Genomic DNA, 24,341 nt, shown 5'->3' with positions numbered 1-24,341 from the left:
ACATCTGTGATGGGCACCCCGTCCAGATGGGAGATGGCATACTGACTGGTGCTTCCTCCCCAGGGCCTGGGAACTGGCTAGAAGTCCTCCCATCACAGAAGAAATGTGAGTCCCTAGAATGAGCTCAGGGTGGAGAGGGTGAGGAGGGAAGCTGTGCTGACCCTGGAGGTGGGGAAATAAGGAAGCAAGTTCCCATGCTTTTTAATAACCTACCTCAAAGCAGGCGGCGCTTCCTACCCAGGCAGTCTGCCTGGCCACCCAAACCTGCTGTGATCTTCCTTCTTAGAACTTCCAAGCATCATACGCTCTCTGCTGTGCAGAAGTACACACTCCCATATATGATTTGAGGTTGTTTGTTTCCATCCCTGGGGCTGTGTCTTTCTTAAAGGGCAGCTAATAGAGGGGGCAGCACAACAGCTCACCATCAAAGAAAACAGGGATCAGAGCCCGGTTTTGCTCGTCTCTGGCTGTGGAACCATGGACAATGTGCCTTTACCTCTTTGAGCCTCTAATTCCTCATCCGTACAACGGGGACAAGAGTGCTTACCTCCATAGGCTTGCTAGCAAGATGAAATAACCTATAATGTGCCTAGTACAGTGCCTTGCCCACAGGACATGCTCAGGAAGTTCATAACATAGTAATAATAATAAACGATAACATAACAAGAGCAAATCCCAATTGTGCTCCAGTGCCTGGAGGGAAGGAGTATGTCTTGGAGCTCCTTAGGCCCCCGCAGCACCTAGCCGAGGGTCAAAGAAGACTAAGGTTTGAGAGCTCCGGGGGAGGGGCCTGGCTCACGGCTGGCAAATGACCCAGGCGCCACCCAGCTATTTACAACTACCCCTGCAGATCTCTTCTCCAGATTCCCTAATTAGTACTCCGCCTCCTCCGCCCACCCCTGACACCTCAGGGCGGGGAGGGCTGCTGCGGGCCTCTGACCCCGGAAGGCACTCAGGAGAGGCCAAGGCCCAGGGCTGCGGGCGCGCGAGCTGCTGACGGAGGGCTGGGCGGTGGGGAGGGGAGGGGGGGCGTGCCGTCCTCTTGGGGAAAAAGGGCACAATTCCTCCGCAGCACTCTCCTTGCATTAAGCCTTCACGTTTAAACCTGAATTAACTTTTCACACCCAGTTAAGGCGCGTAGGCGCCTCCTTCTGCCGTGGGTGGAAGTGGGGAGGGGACGGCCCACCGCGCAGGAGCGGGAGGAGCCTCCGGGCCGGCGTGGCTGGGGGGAGGGTCGGGGTGCCAGCCCCGCCTTGTTCCCGGGCCCGGCAGGAAGCGCGCGTCGGAGGGCGCTGCCTCCCCGCCCAGGATCGCGGTAGCCCTGGGGAGGCGACGGAGTATTGACTTCCTCCCACCTCTGCGGAGGAAGCTGGAGGCGCTGTCCTCCGGGCTCCGGGGTGCCCACCTGGGGAGGCGGAGGGGCCACACCTGTTCCGACCAGGCAGGCGACATGCCCTCGGGTTGAAGTGTTAGGACCCCGTGCAGGGCAGGAACACACCGGGGGCGCATGCACGGGGCAGCGTTGGTGAAAGCCTCTCCAGGCTCTGGCTTTCTCTAAGGGGGACCCTCCTAGCTTTAGCTCCATGGCATTTCAACAGCCAGCGTTTCCTTGACACCATTCTGGGTCAACAGTGGCTGCCGGTGCTCTTCACTCCGTGGACAGCCGTGGGGGCATCTTTCCAGACGCCAGGAGCAGGAAGCTGCCTGCTCATCCTGAACAAGCCTCCCTGTGAGAGTCATCTGGGTAAACTAGTTTTTAGGAACTAGACACAATCCCTCAGTGTACCCAGGTCCTCGGTGTTAGGAGAGAGCAAGTTAGCATCCCCACAAACGGTCCCCATAGAGTGTGTCCCCCTGACCCCCCTCACCTGCCTCCCCGCACCCAGCTCAAGACATTCGGGTCTCCCCCATCGGCAGCCCGCCCTACTGTGCCAGGCTGGGAGCTAAGTACTTGACATTCCTTATCTCCTTTAATCCTCACGATAACCCCATGATCTGGATATTGTAATCACCTGATCTCACAGATGAGGAAACAAGCTTGCAGCTGTCCAGGAACTGCCAGGACCACAAAGCTGGTAAGATTTTAAGCTAGGCCTGTCTGACTCCTAAGCCCTTGCTCTGGATCTTAATACTTTATGGCCTCCTCCAGTCTTGAAAACCTGTAAAATTTCCAGGGAGAGAACTGGGATGGGGGCATTGCTAGAGAGGCAGGGTGCCAAGAAGATGGGAGGGAGTCAGGGGGTCTAACTCTGGCTGAAGTGAACGTTCAGGCCAGATGCAAGGGCTTGATTCTGTCTTTCCTAGTAGGTGTGTACTACTGCTCCCAGCCCTAAGAGCTCTTCACTGGAGGGGAGGGGCTTTGGGGTTCTTTGATTTCCCAGGGCTCCCTCTGGGAAACCCAAACCAGCTTTGGGTAAGGACAGGAGGATCTCCTTGTACATCTTGTCTCCAGGGTATTGGTGCTTTTAGAGACTCGGTGACCCAGCTAGGCCAATACCTTCAATTCAGATCAATAAATATTTATGTGCCAGACACTAAGTGCTAGAAATGATTAAGGGACAGTCCTTGCCATAGGAAAATTATAGTCTAGCAGGGGTGATAGACACAAAGAAGAATCAGTATAAATGATAAATACGAATTGAATGTATGGTCCCCACACTTGGGACATCAGCCCAGGAAGACAGAACATAGGAGCTGAGCCTTGAAGGCTGAGCAGGTGATAGGGGAAGAAAGGGGGAAAGGCACCCTGGGTTAAAGGAAATTGTATAAGCGAGATCATGGAGGTGTGCAACAGCACAATTTGTGTTTGAAATTATAAGCTAATCAGTTTATTATGGTCTTGCAGAAAGGGAGTGGCATGAACTAAGGCTGATGCATGGTGGACAGGGGTGAAGCTACAGTCTGGCTAAGGAGTATGGGCTCCATCCTTCAGAGCACCAAGGGCTTAGTAGAATCTAACATGTCAGTTTGCACCTCAGAATCATGACTCTGGCTATAAGGAGGGCAATGGCTTTCCCTGGGATAGACTGAAACCTAGGAGGCTTGGAAGGAGAGGTCTGTTCTTTCACTCCCCCATATCATGAGGTCTCCCATCACGAAAAGGGGAGTAGGGTTGGAGAAGAACGGTATCACCTTTAAGGTTTGAAACACAGGGAGAAGCAAGTTAGTGAGGGGGGGTGGATGATGAATCAGTTTGGGTTTTGCAAGTTGATGATACTCAAGTGAATTCCGGGTGGATACTTCCTGTCAGTATCTGTACTCAAGCTCAGGAAACAGGCTGGAGACATAGAATTGGGAGACATCAGCACAAGGGTAGGGTTAAAACCTTAAGAGAACTATAGAGATCAGGTCAAGAGGAAAGAGGGAAAGTCCCTCAACAGAACCCTAGCAGACAGCCATGCTCACAGGTAGACAGAAGAGGAGACACCCCTGAATGAGGCCAAGCAGACACAGCCAGAGAGTCGGAAGCCAGGAGAGCAGAGGGTGTGAAGGAAGGAGTCACCCAGTGTCAAATGCAGCCAAGAGGTCGAGGAAGATCAAGACTAAGTGGCTCTGTCAAAGTGGAGGTCACTGTGGCTGTCTTATCTGGGTTCTAGCAGAAAAGAAACAACACTCTTAAACTGCATAATATTGTGGGATCTTAACAGAGAGTCTTGATAACAATTCGATACGGTGCAGGGAAACCTCAGGAGAGTGTCAGGCCTGGGAAGGGGTAACAGGGAACAACATGAGCCGTTAGCTCCCTGGGCTGAAGGACCATGAAAAGGGAGAGGTTAACAATGAAGTGGACTGGGAGGGCTGAGTGAGGAGAGCTGTCGACATGAAGCTGGTGAAGGGACACAACCTGGCAAGACCCCTCAGGTAGGAAATTAGGCAGTTACATTTCCTGGCCTTGCTCTGCCTCCTTTCAGGTGAGACAACAGGGAGAAGAAGCAGGTCCTCCAGGTTCGCCTCTGGTGTCAGAGAGCTGGGTGGAGGAGGGTGACAGTGGATGTGGAGGGACAAAAAGAAGATGCCCAGCATGGTGGTCTCCCCAGAGCACTGCAGTGGAGCAATGGAAGAGGTGGGGCATGGGGTGAGGGTGTGGCGAATGCTAGTCTCACCTGCCAGCATCCCCTGAGTGCCCTTCCTATTGGTGGCAAGTTTCTCATTGCCAGTTACTCTTCCTGGAGGAGGAAGCTTCTCTCCCAGCCTCCCTTGCTGCTGCGGTACAGCCAGCGTGACCCAGGCCCCACCAAACCATCACACTGGTGAGACTCTGGGCGTCGAAGAGAGGAATCAGGTGCCGTGTGGAATCCATTCTCTGGCTAGGGTGGCAGGGAGGTGTTGGCTTGAGGATCAGCAGTTCCAGACTTTTGGCATCCAGAGCCAATGGTCAGTGGTGCCAGCCACCCCCGGGGCTCAGCAGCCAAGGTTGGTAGAGTCTCTGGTGTAGAGCAGTGGTGGGCTTTGGGCACCCTCCCTGTGTGCCAGCTCTAGGGCTCCTCTGGCTTTCCTGGAGTTTCTGGAAGATCCCTGGGGTTGCCCCACTTCTTCTCTGCTTTAAGTAGCTACAGTAGGCTCTGTTGCTTGTCATAGCACACTGATGATGAGTGGATGGGAGCGAGGACGTGGATGTAGGACTACGCTTTTGGGACAAAGAGGAAAAGGAAGGAAAGAAAGTAGAGCATAAGGTCAAAGGAATACTTTTAGGAGAGAAGAGCAGCACGCAGGCTTAGGAGCTGAGGGAACTCAGGACTGAGGGAGCTGGGCAGCTGTAATTAGCCCCTCCTTAGAGCTGAGGAAACTGGGCTTCAGGGAGGCGAATGATCTTCCCAAGGTCACACCAACAGTAGGTGGGGGTGTAGGAGCTCCAACCCAGGCCTGCTGGCTTGAGAACCTCATACTACACGCGTCTCTGCAACAGCCTGCCCACACAGCCCCGTCGAGAGTAGATATCATTGGAAATTTCAGAGTCATACTTGATTCGTTATTTGGGAGGATGGAATGGCCCCTAGGGACAGGGTGAAGAATGAACTGGTCTGCTAGTCAGAGTGAGCAAGAGACCTAATTCATGTCAAGTGAGTCCAGCTGGCTCAAGACATGAGGCTGGGTGGTATAAGGTACCAGCTCATCCCCAGAGACTGTCAGCCCTGGAGGAAAATCACCGTTTCCCAAATAGCTGCCCGAGCTGTATGCAGTGCCACTGCAAGAGAGGCTACCGAAGAAGCAGAAAGGACAGGCGCTGTGAGCACACCCCCACCAGCCCTGGGGAGTGGGCATTTCGGACCATGTAGGAAACTCCTAAGGGTGCCGGGCCTGCTTCATCAAAACCGGATTTTGTTGTCGTGGCATGTCAGTGTGTTCAAGGAGAAGAAACATAGGAAGGTTTTGTTGAATAAATGCATGGAGAGATTCTGAATTTTCACACAGAGGTCTACAGACTTGACAGTTTGTGTGTGTGTGTATATGTTTGGGGTGTATGTGTACCTACATAAAGGGCTTGTTGAGAAGTTGCAGGAGTTGACTCACCCTGGTGCTTTGGGCCTCTGTAAGGCCTGCCCACGTGTGCATGCAGAGTTGGCCCATGTACAGAAAGCCTCTATCGTATGAGGGTGGTGTCTATGCACCACAGGCCTCGGAGAGGCCAACCCTACACAGAAAGGTGGCCCCTCTACCACAGTTAAGGGGCTAGTTTCTGAGGTGCTTTTTCAATTGACCATATCAAAAAAGTCTTGGAATCTGGTTATTTTAAGGACACATAATGCTTTTTCCTCGTTTAACACATTTGCGTTTAATTTCAGTAATATTTCCATTAACAACCTGTAATTAAAGCATCTAATAAAGATCAGTAATTCACTTAGCTGGATTTGTGTTTAAAAAAAAAAACAGAAAAGAGAAAAAATGCATTTGTGGAACTCAAATTCTATTCTTCTATTAAATGAACATTATGGTTTTTCTGGGCATCTTAATTGAACCTCATTTTTTAATAGGAATATTAAACAAATTAAATTAAGCAAGTAATTTCCATTTTTAGGATTAAGAAAAAAGCCTCTGAGTGGAAAGCTCCTCCAAAGCACGCATTCGTGAGATGAGGTAGGACCTCCATGTGGGCAGACGCACTGCCCGGCTTCGGCAGCAAGCAAGTTTATGAGCTGCCATCCTGAGCGGGACCCAGCCCCTCCCGCAAAGACCTCAGGGGCCTGGTGGAGCCTCCTGGTCCAAGGAGCTGCTTGGCTGGGGCTGCATAGGCTCTGGCCCAGGGTGACTGAGGCAGGCAGCAGAAATCCAGGGCATGGAAAAGCTGCGATGGAGGGGAACCCACCCAGATCAAGTGCTAGAATCAGCACAGGCAAGGCAGTGAGCACAAGGGCAGCCCAGCAGCAAGACACGTATAATGCTCCCATGCTCTTAGGGTGGATTGTTCCGGTTTACAGATGCAGAAGCTACAGCTGTGGAAGTTGCCATCTGAGCCCAGGTCTGTGTCCTCACGAGATTTGGGAGGGCCAGTGGGAGCTACCCAAGTGGGGTGCAGATCTGACCCTGGAGTGAAGCAGAGCAGCAAGGGAGGTGGTATGCGGCATCGTAGGCCAAAGTGCAGTCATGAGAGGGTTCAGCAAGGCCGACAGTCCCCAGCCAATGGGGCCCATCAGCAGGGGGCCCGCATTTCAGCAGTGGGGCACTCAGACACTGGCTGGGAGCAGGTTTGCTTCAGAGGGCTCGGGCTGGAGCTGCAGAGCAGTCATGCTCCTCCTGGAAGGAAGGGCCTTTCCTCAGTGGCCCCTTGTTCTCCCCCTGCCCCCTAATCAGTGGGTTTGATATAAGGGGCTGGCAGGGATGAGGCAGGGGAGGGATATCAATTCTAAAATCAGGCAGTGTTTGGGACTTGCCTGCAAGAGTCCAATACCCTTTCGGTGAGCAGAGTGGAAAGAAGTAGGCCAAGCCAGGGTTGAGGAGGAAGTGGGGCAGGGTAGACAGAGATTGGAGTCCCAGTTAATGCCTGGGATGGAGGACTTCCCTGAAAATGTGCTGGATGCTAGTTAGGACTACATAAAACTGGGAAAGAAACTCAGCAGGGCTCCACCCACAGTTTACAACTGACCTACCCAGAGGTCAAGAGAGGTCAGGGGGTGGGGGCCAGGGGCAAGCCACACATTAGGTCTATGGCTGGTGGGCAGCATCAAGTCAACAAGGGGAGACATGCCAGGGACCTGGTGGCACAGCTGGGCTCCACACCCCAGGCCTGCAGGGGGCCTTTCCAACTTCACCCCACTCCCTGGCTATGGTTTGCAAAGCATTAGGTCTAGGGTAGGATCAAAAGACATAGTGTCATGAAGTAAACAGACCCTTAGCAGGGAAGGCACTGTTCCTGCCTTAGGGAAACTTCCAATGTAATGGGAAAAACAGTTCTGGCCCTCAGAGTCTCTGATCTGATGGAAAAATACAGCCCTTATTTAGTCATTCCACAAACATTAATTGAGCGCCTACTATATACACTTGATATGCATGAATGACAAAAGAGCAATGATCCTTTTTTTTCTTAGAGATTACATTCTACTAGGGAGATAGACAATAGTTAATATAGATAAATATGTTGTCTAGTGTGTTAGAAGCTGAAAAGTACTATGGGAAAAGAGAATAAAGCAGAGCAGTGTAGGGGGGTTGGGACAGAATGGACAGAGCGTTGTGATTTTTAATAAGGTGGCGGCGTTGGTGAGGAACAGCCATGTGGCAGTCTGGGGGAAGAGCTTGCGTGCAGAGCGAGCAGCCTGTGCCGAGCCCTGGAAGAGCTGGGGTGAGCTCAACATGTCTGAGGACAGCAAGGAGGCCACCACAGCCAGGACACTGAGTGAAGGGGACGAGTTCTGGAAGTTGGGGGCAGGAGAGTGACAGCGGCCCCACCATGCAGAGCCCTATAGGCCACTGTAAGGACTTCAGCTTTTACAGTGAAGTGGGGAGCCAGGGCATGGTTTTGAGCAGAAGAGAGAATGAACTCTGAACCAAATCAGTATTGCTATTGCGTTGAGAACAGGCTGCAGAGCAGGGGCAGGGGCGGAGTGGGGAGGACAGACAGGAGGCTCTGCAGTCAGGCAGACAAGTGATGAAGGCGGCTTCTGCCCAAGTGGCAACAGAGTAGGGGAGAGCAGGGACCACCCAGTCTGGGTAGAGGTTAAAGGATTTGCTGACAGATGAGATGGGCCTATGAGAGGAAGGTGGCATCCTCATGAGCAGAGGGGGATGGTTAACTCAGCCCTCTACCCTGAGGTCCCCCGTGCACACTCACACACACCCAGCAACAACATTCCCACCCCAGGAAAGACATCTTGGGAGATTCCACCCAGAGCCCTACCACCACTGATACCTTGTTAGGTCAACACTGCCGTGGCCATCGCGTGAACAGCGCCGGGAAAGCACAGTAACTCAGTCTGACTGTGCAGCTCCATAATCTCATGTCAACTTCACAGCTGATGATTACTGTTTTATCACAAGCTCGTAAAGTCCTCGCATGGCCATGAATCACAGACGATCTGCCAGCGGCAGCCAGGAACCTGGCCAGCTCCAGAGGGCTCTGGCTTGACAAGCAGCTGCTGTGGTTCGTCTGAGGTCACTTTTCACTACTGCAGAGGTTCCTCCACCTGGTCAGGAAGGAAGCCATTCTCCCTGGGGGTGGAGTCTCCAGCTCCACCCTGCTGGAGGAATATTAAAAATGCTTACAGTTCTCTGGTGTTAACACAGGAAATGAGCTGACAGCATGGTACAGAGGGAAGCACTTGGGATTTTGAGTCCAAAGACATTTAACTCTCTCTCTGCTATTTACTAATTGTGTGACCTTGAGCAAGTCATTTAAGCCAACCTAACCTCAGCATCCTCATCTGTAAAATGGGTATTGGGAAGTCATGTCTGCAACACATTTTGAAAACAATTAATCGCTAGATACATTTAACTTGCAATGGCTACTAAGCCAGGACCCAGACCACCAAGGTCAAAACCAGGCAGAGACCTGGAACCAGGGAGGAAGCTGCATCCAAGGATCAGAGGGGTCCAAAACGGTCAGAGCAAGGGCAGAGGATCAGGGCACAGGGTTAAAGCCAGGAAAAGAGCACCTGGCATTACAAACTGGTAGAACTGGAAAGGGCTTTCAAGCCTGGCAGTTTTTAAAGGTCTGTTTAGCAGGTGAACCTTTTTCGCATGAAATCTATATTGGTCAGGGTTCTCCCGAGAAACAGAACCAATGAAGATGAATGAATGAATGTATACATAAATAAATGAATAGAGAGAGAGAGAGAGAGATTTATTTTTGAGGAATTGGCTTCTGTGATTACGGAGTCTGGCAAGTCCACAGTCTGCAGGGCAGGCTGCGAGGAGGAAGACCCAAAGAGGAGCCCATTCTGCAGTTTACAGTATCTGCTGGCTGAATTCCCTCCTGCTGGGGAAGGTCAGTCTTTGATTAAGGCCTTCATGCAGCTGATTGGATGAGGCCCACACGTGACATAGAGGGTAATTTGCATTACTCAGAGTCCTTCAATTTCAATGTTAATCTCATGCCCAAAACATCCTCACAGAACCATCCAGAATAAGTTCGACTAAAAATCCACGTACCACGTTGATCTGGGTACCAATAAAATCTGTTGAATGAATGACCAAACCCAGCCAAGTGGACACATAAAATTAACCATCACAAGATCTTATGCAGAACTCAGTATATAAATCAGATGCAAGAGAACATGTCATAACTGAGAAGTGAGAAGAGACCAAGACCAAGGGAGAAGGGGCCAAAAACTCAAAACTAGAACTCCAGACTGAGACAGAGACACAGGCCAAGAGGCAGCACCAGCACCAGCACCTCAGAACTAAAGCCTCCTGTGTGCCCTGCAACGAGCAGGACCAGAAACTGATTCCAGAGGAGGCCCTGGGCGCCGAGATGCTGCCACTTCCCACACCTGGCAGCAAACACAGACAAAACTTCTCGCTGGCTTTAGAATGCACTCTACAACTGCTCCCGCAGCAGATTCACTGTAGGCTGGGCGTGAAATGTGTCTGCAATCCAGGAACATGTTCAGAGTGATGAGAGGAGGCGAATACCCAGAGAAGCTGCTGCAGGAGAAAAGGGGACATTGTCCCAAGATGCCAGACTCTAACAGATGGCGGAACCAAGAAGTGTCTGTTGAATAAATGACCAAACCCAGAGTATGCAGTATTGGTCAGTCTTAGGTGACCTCTGCCATTGGCTGGTCTGAGGGACTCTGGGGCACAAAACAGGGTATGCTGCACGGAGGAGGAGGTTGTACACTGAGGGAGGTGCAGGGGACCCCTCTGGGTGGGGATGGCCCTTCTTGTACACAGTAATTAACTAAGAACGGAGGTTGGCATCTGCCCTGTCTGTGTCTCCGGAGCCTCCAGGGGCTGAGAAATTTCCTGCAACTGTCAGCACAACTGCTCTCAGACCCCAGGGTGCCACAGGTAAAGGAGAAGAGGAACCATCAGGCAGAGAAGGAACAATGAGAGGAGGGAAAAATAACAAGAGTGGGCAGCTCTCTTCCCCCACTTCTGATTTTAAAGGACTTCCATTTCAGGAGTCTTGAGACCAGTGAGGGAGGAAAGAGAGGCACATCTGCAGGGTGCTGCTGGTCCATTTCTGAGCAAGACCAGCAAACCTGTTCCCCACCTACCTCTGGAGCAGTGGCTCGCAGCCCTGGCTGCCCATTAGAATCACCTGGGAACTAATACTGATGCACAGGCTCTAACCCAGGGAAACTCTTATTTAATTGGTTTGTGGGGAAAGCCTGAGCCCTGGTAATTTCTTAAAGTTAACTCAGGTGATTCCAATTGCAGCCAGGTTTGAGAACCTCTGCCTTAGAACCTTAGATCCTCTCCACCACCCCAAGTCCTGCCCCTCCGCACCTTCCCCCTATCCTGCAGACACGCACAGGCACTCTTGACTGTGGCCCTACCAGCCATGACCTGTCACAATGCCACACACGTAGACATGCTCCTTCCAGGTTCCCAGACTTACCACTTGACCAGCTTTCTCTGGCAAATTCTTCTTCATCCTTCCAGACCCTCGCCACATGTTGTCTCCTCTCTGAAGCCTTCCCTGATTTTTTGTGGCCCAAGCTAGCCTGTGTGCTCTGAGCCCCACCCCACTACCACACTGCTGCCTCTGGGAGAATGTCTGCCACATGGAACTTCAGCTTACCTGCTCATCTGATGCCCACCTGGATGGTAAGCTTCTTGAGGGCAGGAAAGATGAATGAATTGAAGTATATTAATAGATATTATTATATGTACACATTTAGTATAATTTAATATTAATCTCTGGGCATGTTTTAATCTATCATATATGTTTATTTACACTTTATTTAGTGTTTTCTGAAGACTGGGGATGCAGTGGTGTATAAGATTGCCAAGTCTTCCTTTCATATTCCCTATGGCTTGCCTGTTACAATAAATTCAGTGAATGTCTATTGAACAAGTGAATGACTTTCTGATAGAAGGAGGATAAACACAATAGTCTATCAATGAGGGAGTGTTTCAGTGACACGGTTGTATATGTCCACAGGGAGCCCTCATGAAGTTAGGTTGGATGGGACCATCAAATGTGGGCAGAAGTGATGGCAGCCACTTCCGGGCCTTCAGCACGGTCCATGTAATCCTGCAGGACTCTCTTCCTCTGCGCATTGACCTGGGGGGTTGCACTGCCAAAGCCCCAGAGCGATGAGGTCTGTCCAACTCTCACTGGCCTTGTAGGGAACAAGAAAGAAGCCTTCAGTGCTTAACCTACCTAGATTTGTGAGTCGATGTGTTACAGCAGCAAAGTCTAGTTTATCCTGAGTACTGTAGGATGCTTTTGTTACAGGTAACAATATATGACTAAAAGTCAGGTAAAGATAGGACTTTACTTCTTTCATAATAAAATTTGAAGAGGGAAGGGCTGACCAAGACCTGGTCCACATGAAGAAGGACCCAGGTCCTACCATCCAGGGACTCTGCCCTTTTATGTGTGTCAGCCGTGTCTCCACGCACACTCGATAGATGGCTCCACAGTTCTCATGCCACATGACAGTGTCCAAGGCAGTAAAGAAGTGGGGGGAGACAAAAGCACCCTCTTATTATCTTTCTCTTTTTAGGAGAGAGCAAAGGTTTTCCCAGAAGCCTCAGCATACTGTTCTTATATCCCATTGGCCAGAATTGGGTTACCTGGCCAACTCTGGCTTCAAGAAGGGCTGAGAGTAAAGAAGGGAGCATTTCCTGTTTTATCTTGAGAAGTGGACTGTGCCAGGTGGAAAGGGCTAGGCATCTCTGCCTCCTCGCCAAGCCTGGGGAGACAGGAACGGCTTGAAGTAGCCAAGCCAAAGGTAGAAGGTTTGCCTGCTTAACTGAGGCATTTCCCGTGCAAGAACCTAATTACTAATTGTAATTTATACCTGAGTTTGTGATTTGCGGAGAGCACCAGGGGACTCATTGCTGCCTCTGAGAGGCAAGATACAAAGGCAGGATCATTTGTTTTATTCTTTCAAAAGATTCTTATGAGGCATGTCTTTTATGGCTACATACTCATTATATTTCAAATGCCTTCAAGTATCCTTGATGTATGGCAAAGAGTCTGGATAATTTTTGTCCCCCAAAGCACTTGTGAGGAAAATACTTACAGGTGAATGTAAGCAAGCCCAGGCCAGAGTGGGCTTTGCTCTCTTACAGAAGCTCTGTGTTGTGGGGGCACCGCTCAGAGATGAGAACTCCCTTGGCTGTATTAGCACCAGATAGATCAGGCAGGCCAGGCTATCAGCAAGGGCTGAGGATGAGGTCACTTGGATGTTGTGATTTTGGGGCCCCCAGGGCCATACTGCACCCTGGAAAACCTCTCCCCTACCCTCAGATCCCTAACTCCCACATGGAGTTGCCCCATAAATCAAAGCACCCTCCTCCAAGTTTCTGCAGCATTTACCTAGTGGAAAATAAAAGCCAGTGTGCTCCCTGGAGCTGCTCGGAGGGTAGCCAGGACAGTTAGGCAGCTGGTTGTTAAAATACTGACATATTTCCCTGTCGGTTGGGAAATGGATGCTGTCCTGAGCCCCTGAGTGCCTCCCTCACTGCTGTCCCGGCCCCTCCCTTAGGGCTCCAGGCGTCTCCACCATCCAGCAACTAAAGGGTTAACCGTTCATGCTGCAGGCGTCCTTCAGGTCCTTCTCCCATTCTGACTGGTTGCTGCTCCAACTGGTTGTTAGACAGTCTGACTGTCTTTTCCAAATGCAGCCCGAACTGGTCTACCTGGAATCTCCTGTTTTAGCTGAAAAATGATAGCAATGTTACATCCTATGCCATAATGTACCCATATTTGTTTTTATATGAAAGTAACATTTTGAAATACTATCCATCAGAAAAAAAATGTTGCTCCAAGAAGATGTACAATGATCACCGTGTGGCTTTGGTCCTTCTAGCACATTGCTGGGTACCCCTGGGTGGTTGGAGAACCTAGTTTGAGAATCAAGGATCTAAAGTGCTGTTGTCAGAACACCACTGCATAAAGCATCTGAAAGGGAATAACCAAGCCCTTCTGTCTCCAGTCTGTACCCAAACTTGTTTTTTGGTAAAACTCAACCCCTGCTCCCTGCCAGCTATTCCCATTGCACCAGCCTGCAGGGTCACTTGCCCTTCCTCCAGTCTGCTCATGCCAATCTTTCTCTAGGCCTTTGCTCTTGCTGTTTCTGCCAGTGGGACTGTTCTTTTCTTTAGCTCAGGCTTCAAAGTTAAGCTCAGAGCTACATCATCCGTCTCCAGAGCAAAGCCCCAGGCTGTAATCTCTTCCTCTTCCTTATTTTTTACCTATCCTGTGGCTCAAGCCCTTTCTGTCCAGCATTACACTTATTCACATTAATCTTTTGAACTCGACTATGAGCTCCTTGAGGGACGGACCACACAGCATTGATCTTTGTATTCCTCATAGAATTTAGCATTTTTCTAGACATGGAGGAGGCAGCAGAAAATGTTTAATGACCAAAGTACAGATACCTTTTGTACCTTGACATTGGTTAATTACATTTTCATTTCATGAGACAGAGTAGACAGAGCATGGGACAGGCCATTTAGATTGGAAAGGTAGGAGGAAGCTTAGATGAAGGTGGGCCCCCAAACCACCAGGAGCCAGCATGAGAGGCACATACCCCCCAAATCAGAGGTGTGAAGGGGCACGGCCTGAGCGTGGCCCTGAAGCCACCAGGCCTGGGTTCAAAATCTGGCTCTACTACTGTATGCCCTTGAGAAAGTTCTTAATTCTCTGTGGTTCCATTTCTCATGTGTGAAATGGGGATAATACTAGTGCCTACCTCACTGATTTGTGTGGGAGGATTATGAGTTAATACACGTAGAACACTAGAACGGTGGCTAGCCAGTGCTAGTCATTTGGGATGTGTTGACTATCTTAGGTTCCCTGGGGTCTGTCCAAATCCTGTACAGCCTAGATAAGCAGGGCTTCCATGTTTCCACCCATATTTCCATCATGATATATGTCACAGTCACCCAATGCCATTTTCTTCCACCAGACCACTCTGTGTGTGTCAACTTTAGAATATTTTTAACATTCTCAGGTTGAGTGTGCTGGACTTACAGATGCTAGAAGCCACGTTTATCTGCTGACTGTGTAGTATATTTCTGAGGTTAACAAAAAACAGAGACAAAGTTGAGTATATGTCCCAGTGCCTGCTTCCTCCACAATTTCTTTTCCCTACCAGAAAATAGTCTCTTCACTGTTGTTATGGTGCCTAATATTTTGGACAATTAGAAATTACTTCAACTTAGTAAATTTCTGGAAGGAAGGAGGAAAGAAAGAGAAAGAAAGAGAAGGAAGGAAGGAGGGAAGGAGGGAAGGAAGGAAGGAAGGAGGGAGGGAGGGAGGGAGGGAGGAAGGAAAAGTTAGCTGTGGCAAAAATCCAGTAGTCATTCATTATTCAGTGTGAATTTGTTAAACCAGATTGCCTTTATGACACTTATCTGAGACCAATCCACTTGGAAAATAGAGGTGTACATGGATTGAGATTTAAACATGAGAGGGCAATGTCAGAGCTGTTCAGGAAAGACCAGCTTGGGGAAATATCCAGAGAAGAGTGGTAGAGGTAGCAGTGGGTTGGGGTGGCCCAGCATCCCTAAAGCAAGGTCAGGACACTGAGTCCAGGAGGTAAGTAAGGACAGGGGGACAAAAGAAAGATAAGAAAGCATGCTGGGTTATTATTTTACATGTTGAATTTAGGCTAGTGTTGCTTTGGATATGAATGTAAAGCAGATGTTACAGCCTAAAGCAATCCAGTATTTCTATCTGCAGAGAGTTTGCAATGCTGTTCCAACTCCAGGATACTTTAGCTGGAGGGATCAGAGAGCCACAACAGCTGGTTCTTGAGTGTCTGCCCTCCCACCCCTACCCCTGCCCTACAATGAAGGGAACAATGTTCTCTGTGGTCCTCAGAGCAGATTCACCATGCAAATGTGGTGAGCAGTCACCTCAAACTCTGTTGTCTCCTCATTGCCCCACTCCGCGATCTCTGTGAAAATTGGACAACTTCACACCTTTCTGAAGAGAGAACGTTTTTCTCAGCCAGTCTTGGTGACACAAAGGCAGTCACTGGAATAAACTAACCCTCTACCACCCCGAACCTTAGCCACCACCATCCCCCACTCTATTTTTCAATAAAGCATCTTAAGGGGTTTAGACAGATGACAATACATCAGAGAATCAGAGAGCTGGAAGGGCCCTCGAACATCTAGTCCAATCCCTTCATTTCACAGGTAAGAAAGCAAAGACTCACAGAGGGGGGTAGCTTCCATAGGTGCACAACCAGTCAAATGCGGGGCCACGTCTAGAACCCAGAACTGAGTCCTGGCTGCCCTCTCCTGCCCCTTCAACCTGCTTTTGTGGTAGGTGGTGAGCAGAATGCAGGGCTGAATTGCAGTGCTGCCTATCATTTGTGATGTGTCAGGATCCTAAATGCCCCCCTCTCCCTAGTTGCTGCTGCCTGGGGGCACGGCACCATGCAAGACTCTGTGAGGAAGCCTCCTCACAGCCTATTTCCTTAACATCAGCATAAGCAGATGCTTTGGGCTGTAAGTAACAGAAACCCTCACCTCAATTGGCTTTTACCTGGAAAATTAATGACCGTCCCCAGTAGGACACCCCAGAGGAAAGAGACTCTCCAGGCTGGTGTACTCAGTGATCTGATACAGGCTCTCCGTAGAGTCTCTGGGTCTCTCCAACCACCATCTTCAGCACATTGATTAGCTTCCTTCCTGGATGTAAAATGACGGCTGGAGTTCAAGGGATCACTTCAGGACATGAGCGCATCAGATCATAGAAGATGAGTTGTTTCCTGTTGGGTGTCTTTCAGTTAGTGAAAACCATTTCCCCCAGCGGAATTCTCTTCTCTCATTGTCCAGGATTAGGTTACGGGCCCCTTTCTGAACCATTGATTGGCAAGGGCAATGAGATTACCGTAACTGGTTTAAACTAATTGGGATTTACCCTAGAGTCTTGTGAAGACAGGTAGAGATTCACACAAACTCAGGGCTCTGCCAGCAAAGAGGAAGTGAATTTCAGTGGGCAAGCCCTTAGCAGTATCTGCTACATTTTATCACCATTTGAGGAGTGTGGTGCTCAGGGCATGGCTGAATTCCCACTCTGTGGCTAACTAGCTGTGTGACCTTAGGCAAGTTAATTTGCCTCTCTGTGCCTCACATTCCTTGGGAAATATAATCTACCTCATGATGCTACTTTGAAGACTATGTAACTTAATATATGTAAAATATGCAAATATACATAATTTTTAAGAGACTGGCCCACAGTAAGTGCTATATAGGAGATAATTATTGTTAGTTTCTTCCTAACTCCCTCCCCACCTTACATACACACACATACACACTTATACCATCGTTGCCAGGGTAGTTTCATCATTATTCCAGAACTGACCTGCATTTTTCAAACCCTGGAACTTCACATATGCCAGCCCTTCCACTTGTAAAGATAAACTTCCCACCATCTTTCCTGTTGACATTTAAGAGCCTGCTCAACACCACCTCCTCCATAAACTTTCCCTGATCCCTCCTGGTTGGCATTCATCTCTTTCCTCTCCCACCGTCAGACTCCCTGGACCTTGGGAGCTTCCACTCAGGCTCTTGTGCCTTCTGCCTTGTTTTGTGGTTCCCAGTGGGTATGTCAGTCTCACCCCCTAGACTGGGAGCCCCTGCGTCACAGGAACCTACTCTTGACCTAGTCTTTGACTTTTCCTTAGGAAACAGCTCAAGGCCTTACATATCACATATGATCAGTAAGTGTTTATTGAATCACAAAGAATTGAATCAAACTATGCAGCCTGTGCCCTCAAGGAGTTTCCAGTCCAGCCAGGGAACAGAAGAGAAACGTAGAAAGATAACTGACTATGTAAGCATCAGCAGGTCAGTGCCCCACAGACCTGGTGTCCTGGCTGCATCAGCCTCCTTCCATCCCCTCAACCTGCCCTCGGGCCTTTGTACACACTGCATTTCTACTTAGGGGCAGCCTTCCTTGCCCCTAGAATGCTTTTGCATCTGACAAAGTTCTCTTCACCCTTCAAGTCCCTATTCCAGTGTCACCTCCTCCGTGAAGCCCCTCCTGGTGACACTACCTCCCACTCTGATTCTTCTCTGCTGCAGCACGCAGCACACACAGTACCTCCCTCTCTGGTTTCAGTGTGCCCTGATTGCTGGCACTATTTTCATCTTGGCATTCCAGACCCAGCTTGGCAAGTAGCTGATGTTCAATGCACATTTGCTGCGTGAGTCCAAGAGCAGCCCGTGAGTGCTACAGGGGGACTTATGTTAGCTTTGTCCCTTTCTTAGAATAGCACCCCTGGGGCTTGGTAACAACAATGGGCTGGTGCTCAAGAGGGGCAGCCAGTCTGGGGAGCCGGGAGAGAGCCACACTAGCTGAAGACACCACACATCCTGGCCAGGGAGATAAACACCTAATCAGTGTAACCACTGAGGGGAGTGCAAGTGCTTACCCGATGCTTGCCTCCAGGGAGGTGGGCTGGAGGAGGCAGAGGCTCAGCAGAGCAGGTTCGCACACTCCTCTGTGTCAAGTGGCCGGGCTGGAGGGCCAGGAAGGGATCAGTCCCCTAAGCAGGGCCCACTAATGGGCATAGTGAGTCACAGGCTTTCCCCAGGCTCCTGCGTGTTTGCTCCCACTAATCATGTCTGCAAATGCTCTTGCAGTTGTTACTGTTGGCTTTTCATGTTCATGCCGTGCTTTACAGTTTCCTGAGCCTGTTCCTGTGTGTTACCTCATCCCAGGCTTGTATCACTCTGCAGGACCTATGCTGCCCATATTCCAGATGAGGAAACTGACTCACAGAGAGATCGAAAAGTCCTGTCCAATGGCACACAGCTAGTGAGTACAGGGGCTCTGGAGCCAAGCTTAGAGCTTGCTTCATTTGGTTTGGCTAGAAGGAAATTTGACAAGTGAAGATTTCTCCATTTCTCTCTTTAGGTGAGATACAGGTTCACCACCAGCGTCTGCGATCTGTGGGCCACCAGGTGCCTGTTCTTTGCTGGTGGGGCTCAGGGTGAAGAATGGGATGCAGGATATAGGGATGTGTGCACACGTGCATATGTGTGTGTGTGTACATGTGTGTATGCTGGCCCCAGGGGTGAACTGTGAAAGCGCTTCATGCTTTAGGCATATTCAGCAGGGATAATGATTGTCCCTTCAGATTGCCTTTAGCATCATAAATCCTCCCAAGTGAATGATTAGAGTTGAGGCATTTTTAAACCCCCATTCCTGTGTCAGTTCTGCCTGCTGCCTGGTTCACTCCGGAAAGAAGTGGGAAGGGCTGAAGCAGCAGATATGCTGTGACCTCCTCCTGTCATCCTGCCACCCAGGCCACCTTTTGTGAGAAGTAGAGCACTCCCTGCTTCATCACCCGGGGACCACAGTGTCCCCTGTTCCCTTCCTGTCCTTTTCCTTGTGCAGAAGGGAGGCTTTGACCCACAGGGGTCCTCTGTGTCCCCCACCTACCTCTGTGTCCCCCACCTACCTTCTGTGCTGACTCTGGCAACAGTAACATAGTTTCTGGGTGACCCAATTGGATCCATGACTCCTGCCACCTACAACAAGTCACTTAGCATTGAGGACCATTGCTTCTTCATCTATAAAATCAGAATCTTGATGTCTCATGAGAAGTTGAAACTTGTAAACTGTAGAAGGTGCTGCACACCAGTTCTGGTTAGCAGAGCCTAGCGCCTCCCACAGGCCAGAGGGTTGCATGTATGGGTGTGTGTGGGTGCATGCATGTGGGGGGTGCATGTGTGCATGTGTATGTAGAGGGTGCATGTCTGTGTGTGCATGTGTGTGTGGTATGTGGAGGTTTTGGAGGATGTTCATGCCAGAGGTGTGAGATGTCTGTGTGTGCCTGTGCGCATGCACATGTGTGTGTGTGTGCATGCGCATGTGTGTAGGATATGTGGAGGTGTTGGAGAGTGTTCGTGCAGGAGGTGTGGGATGTCAGTGCATGTGTGTGGTGTGTAGGGGCATGAGGGAGGGTGAATGTGTGTGTGCATGTGTGATATGGGCAAGAGTTGGGTGTGTTGTGGCATGCGTGTGCATGTGTGAGGCGTATGCAATGCAGCAGCCTCTCTGCTCTGGAGACGGAGGCTCTGGTCCTCCCTCTGCACAGGTCTCGCAGTCCTGCTCCCCAGGGCTCCCCAGCCAGGGATGACTTCCCCAGTTCCCTCAGGCAGCCATGTGAACTGGAGTCAAAGGTGTTCCTGGGATGGGTGTTCTCAACTCTCAATACTCCAAACCTTGCCCCAGAACTGGAAGCATGGACAGCCCTTGGGATAATGTTGGAAATTTAGAGCCTCAGACTTACGCCAGAGTGACCAAGTCAGAGTCTGCCTGTGAACAGGCCCCCCGTGCTTCTGTGCACGGTGGTGGTGGAAACACTGGACTCAGATTAGAAGGGGAAGACCGGACAGCAGCAAGGAGCAGTGAAGGCCCAACCTGGGGAAGCTGCCTGTTGGCTGAGCGGGTGGGATAGTGGGTTGGGTGGCCAAGGAGGCAGGAGAGAGGTTGTAGGGGAAGTTCTGCAGTAAAAACAAGGGACTTGGCAAGGAACTCAGGAGGGGCCAGAGCTAATTGTCCCAGACGCTCATCTCACCCAGCATCTTTGTTCCATCTGAATCAAGTCGGGTGGAAACTGTCCACGAGCACCTCAGCAGGCCGGGGGCATGTGCTGCCCCTCCTTAGAGGCACCTGCTGACTGCCTTTGGGGTCAGGTACTAGCCTCATAGGATGCGTTAGAAGTGGTACTTTCTAATTCTTCTTTCTCTTCCTCTTCAGTTTTTTGGAAGAGTTTGAGAAGGATTGGTGCTAATCCTTCTTTAAATGTTTGGTGGGATTCACCAGTGAAACAGCTGATTCTAGACTTTTCTTTATTGGAAGTTTTGTTTTGATCTTTAATGATTTAATCTCTTGTTATAAGTCTGTTCAGATTTTCTATTTCTTCTCCAGTCAGTTTTGGTAATTTGGATGTTTCTAGGAATTTGTCCGTGGTAAGCATTGTGATTGGGAAACCAAGCTCCACCTTCCCTTGGCAGGTGGTAATGGTCAGATTAGTACCTAGGATCCCTGCTGCCAGGCTGGTCTGTTCTCAGGTATTCCCCTTTGCCTGACTCTGTCCCCAGACTTGACCCAAGAGCAGGTGGAAGTGCCTTGCTCACTGCCCTGCTCTGGCCACAGAAGTTTCCTGCCTGTTCCCTCATCCCTGCCATCTGCCAATGGGCTGAAAGGCAGCTCACAGGGAAGTGGAAACCTCGGCAAAATTGGCTGCCATCCTTCAGTTCCCGTTCTTGTACCCTGGCTCCTGAATCCCACCCCTGGGCCTGGGCTTTATTATCTCTGATCATTCTGGAATTTCACAAATAAGAACCTTCCCAGGCATTCCAAAACTGAGGACACAGGTGACCCAGCTGTCTTAGTAAAAGCTTTTTTGGTTGAAAGTAAAAGAAACCCACTGTATTAGTCAAAAGACTCTGCTGGAAAGACAAAAAAGCTTTGAAATCTCAGTGGTTGAACACAAAAAGCTTGATTTCTCTCTTACACAAAGCACCCTGAGGGCCCCGCCGCCTTCTTTGGCAGCTGTCCTCCAACTGCAATCAGGATCAGGCTGTTCCCTCTTCACTGCTACCCCCGAGTTGTTCACTTACAGCCGCAGTGTCAGGGAGAGGGTGAGTGGAGCTCACGCACTCAGTGTCAACTGCTAGAGACTGGAAATGACACATACCATCTGCTCACCTTCTCACTGGCAAGGATCCAGTCACACAGGCCCACTGTCATGATGAAGGAGGCTGGGAAGTGGTCTTCCTTGAAGTTAGACCTTCAAGCCAGTTTAAACAAAAAGGACTAGGAGGTTATGGGGGTGATCCAGGGGACTCAGGGCTGGGAGCGGGCACTGGCGAGCATCAGGATTCAGGGAAGCTCCTCTGTCCCTCTCCAGGGCCACAGGTCTCTCTTCTCTACTGAGGATGGCCAACTTATCCTGGTTTGCCTGAGACTTTTTTATTTTAGCACTGACAGTCCTATGTCCTAGGATTCCCCTTAGTCCTCGGCAAACCATGCTAATTGGCCACCTAATCATTGCTTCTCTTCACCTATTGCCTTTGGTTTTTAATTTTTCTCTCCTGATTGAATTCCTTCTTCTCTGTGCAGGTAGTATAAGTTGCTGTTCCTGCCTGGGCTCCAGATCTTCCCAGCTTCAGTAGCTCCAACCACTAACTAATGTATCCTCAATCCTAGTTCCAAACTGCTCTAGCTTAGGTCTGACACTCACCCCAGCTGCGTGGAATAATTATGGCCACCTGGACCCATCCCATGAAATGAAGGGACAAGGCAGGAAAAGGAGGTGAAAGCCAGCAGAAACCTCGAACGGTGCTATTGCAGCCATAGTAACCACATAAAAGACAAAAATAGAAGAGGACTGTGATGATCCTGCCAAAGGACAGTGCACCTGGGATTGCAGCTTCCCCAGCGCCGTCCTGAAGCCCAGTGCACACAGACTCCATTCCCATGTTAGCTCAAGTGGTAGATGGAAATCCAAGACGGCTTCCAAGACATCCCCAGTGCTGTGTATGCCTGCAAAATTCCCTCCCCTGAGTGTGGGCCTGGGAATATGATGGGATAGTCACTCCAGTGACTAGGTTATGTTATATAACCCAAGTGATCAGATGCTCCCACAATTTCTGTTACTTTATATAAGACTGTGGTAGCAGATAGAGGAAGGATTCTCCTGCTGGCCTTGAAGAAGGAAGCTTCAATGTTGTGAGAGGCCCATGCGGCTAGGACCTAAAGGTGGCCTCTAGGACTTCAGCCTGACCCAAGCCCCAACTTGACACTTCTTTCCAGAAAAAAATCAGATACCTCAGTCATAAGACCACAGGCACTGCAATTCTGCCAACCGTCTGAATCAGCTTGGCAGAGGACCCGAGGTTCAGGTGGGAATGCAGGCCCAGTCCACACCTGATTTCAGCTTGGTGACATGCTAAACAGAGGACCCAGCTGTGGCACCATGCCTGGACTACAGAAGCTGTGAGATAATAAACTCATGTTTTTTGTTACTAAATTTGTGGTAGTTTGTTACACAGCAACAAAAAACTAATAAATCTAACTCAGGGAGAAATCATGGGGCATTAGGCATGCCCAGAGGACTAAGTTTCAAATGTTCAATGTCAAATCAAATGTCTACATGAATAAAAATATCATGTAAGTCCCCATATGACTGCTTTACTCCAGACTTCAGCTTTCCAGGCCACCCACATTCTCCATCACCCAATTCTCACAGGTTGGGGCTGGGGCCAGGAGAGCTGTCCCCCAGTGCAGACATTGAGGGGGAAGTAGGTAGCCATCCAGCTCAGGGAATGAAAATAACATGATGCTAGTTTCACTTTAAATATTTGGATTTATGTAAAGGATTAATAACAACCAGATTGTGAGGGGAACCCAGCATTCCCAAACATCATTACTGTGAGTATAAATTGGATCTGCTTTTCAGGGTACAATTTGGCAAAATCTATTAAATTGCAAAATGCACATATTCTTTAATTCAGCAATACTTCTTTTAAGAATTTGCCCTACAGGAATTTCAGCACAGGGTCCAATTATATATATGTACAAGAATGTTCATTGCAGCATTATTTGCAAAAGAAAAAAATTGGCAATAACTTGCATGCCTATCAATAAATGGTTAAATAAATTGTGATTCGTTCACTGGAATACTATTCAGCTGTTGAAAAAATGAGGTTCATTTATATGTGTTGACATTTCCTTGTCATATCTATGATATACTGTTAAGGGGGAAAAGCAAGTTGCAGAACATTATATAGAGCATATCATTTTTGTTCAAAGTAATTACATATTTATATGTTAAAATATGCATAGAAAAAATGGAAAAATAAAAACCAAATTTTTAAGAAGAGTTATTTCTTGAATTATGGGGAAATTTCTGTTTTATATATACTTTTGGATTATGTTCTATGATGGGGGACTTTCTGTATTATACATTTCTGTATTGTTAGAAAAATTTACCATGTGCATTTGTTAATTTTATAATAAAACAATAAATAATTTTTTAAAAATTGGATTCAACACCCCTAGATCCTTCATCTACTGTCTAAGAAACTAATGCAAGCCAGCTAGACTTCCCATAAGGGCAAATGTGCAGTGAAGAATAACTACCCAAGGAGAAGTCTGGCCTTTGCCATTGGTTACTGGGAGGTGAGCTCTAGGCCTTTGCAAGGCCCTGTCAGAGAGCAGTGTCTTTGTTGCTGGTGGCTTTGGGCGCTGAACATTCTGACAGTGTGATTTATGATGGGGGCTCTAGACCATGTGGTATCAGTTTTACCGTAAAGGCTGGAAACTAATGGTCAGCCTCATAGGCAGTAACTGATGGAGCCCCACTAAAAACTCTGGACTCAAAAGTCACAGGTGTGCTTCCCTGGTTGACAGTATTACAAGTGTATTGCCACATATTTATGGCAGAAAAGTAGTTCTGTCTACAAGCTCAGGGAAAGGACAGTGGGAGCTCCACATTTGGTACCTTTCCTGGACTCTGCCCTTAGCACTTCTCTTGACTGATTTAAATCTGTATCCTTTCCTTTAATAAACCATAACCATGAGTATAAAACAGCTTTCAAGGAGTTCTCTGAGTTCTTCTAGTAAATTATCAAACCTGAGAGTGGTTTGGGGACCCCTTCCTGAACTGAGGTTGGTGTGGAGGTGGTCCTGTGTGTGGTCTGTTCCTTCTAGCTTCACTATTGGGTGAACTCATTGCAGCCCATGAGGAAGGGCT

At 49.2% G+C, this 24,341-nt stretch overlaps 1 long non-coding RNA gene across 2 annotated transcripts; it reads left to right on the top strand.

Annotated features, from left to right (window-relative positions):
- Nucleotides 1-1,266: 1,266 nt before the first annotated feature.
- LOC108392705 (uncharacterized) lies at nt 1,267-24,046 on the top strand. Of its 2 annotated transcripts, none has more exons than XR_001852083.3 (3): nt 1,267-2,075; nt 11,038-11,202; nt 21,707-24,046. It is a non-coding gene; the product is annotated as an uncharacterized lncRNA (long non-coding RNA). The 2 variants fall into 2 exon arrangements; XR_005057627.2 differs by lacking the exon at nt 21,707-24,046 and adding an exon at nt 11,344-11,958.
- Nucleotides 24,047-24,341: the final 295 nt, after the last annotated feature.

The sequence above is a fragment of the Manis javanica genome, chromosome 16 (genome assembly GCF_040802235.1).
Source record: "Manis javanica isolate MJ-LG chromosome 16, MJ_LKY, whole genome shotgun sequence".
Lineage (NCBI taxonomy): Eukaryota > Metazoa > Chordata > Mammalia > Pholidota > Manidae > Manis > Manis javanica.
Note: the sequence above shows the minus strand (reverse complement) of the source record. Positions and strands in the feature narration are given on the sequence as shown.